The sequence below is a fragment of the Corvus brachyrhynchos genome, unplaced genomic scaffold, assembly GCF_000691975.1.
Source record: "Corvus brachyrhynchos isolate BGI_N302 unplaced genomic scaffold, ASM69197v1 scaffold203, whole genome shotgun sequence".
In the NCBI taxonomy this organism is placed as follows: Eukaryota; Metazoa; Chordata; class Aves; order Passeriformes; family Corvidae; genus Corvus; species Corvus brachyrhynchos.
Genome location: NW_008237408.1, coordinates 1,831,492 through 1,831,868, shown reverse-complemented (window position 1 = coordinate 1,831,868; position 377 = coordinate 1,831,492).

Here is a 377-nt window from a genome sequence, read left to right as displayed (position 1 = left end):
CCTCGTGCCTTTAGCCCCGTGCTTCAGAGACGGCATTCCGTGTTTTTCACGGATCCGGCCTCGAAAATCAGGGAATCAACCCAAGGCCTTGGGATGCTCCTCATCCTTCCCAACCCTTCCCAGCGCTTGGGATGGCTGGAGGGAGCTCGGGAGCCCAAGGAAGAAGCCAAATTCTCTCTTTTTTAATCAAAATGCTCTTTTTAAAACGATGGAGATCCCTAAAAAAGGAGGAAAAGTTGGGGCGTTGGAATGAGCGTCCTGGGATGAGTCAGTGCCTCCTTCTCCTCCTTTTTCCCCCCCTTTTTCCCACCTTTTTTCCCACCTTTTTTTCCACCTTTTTTTCCTCTTTTTTTCCTCCTTTTTTCCTCCTTTTTTCC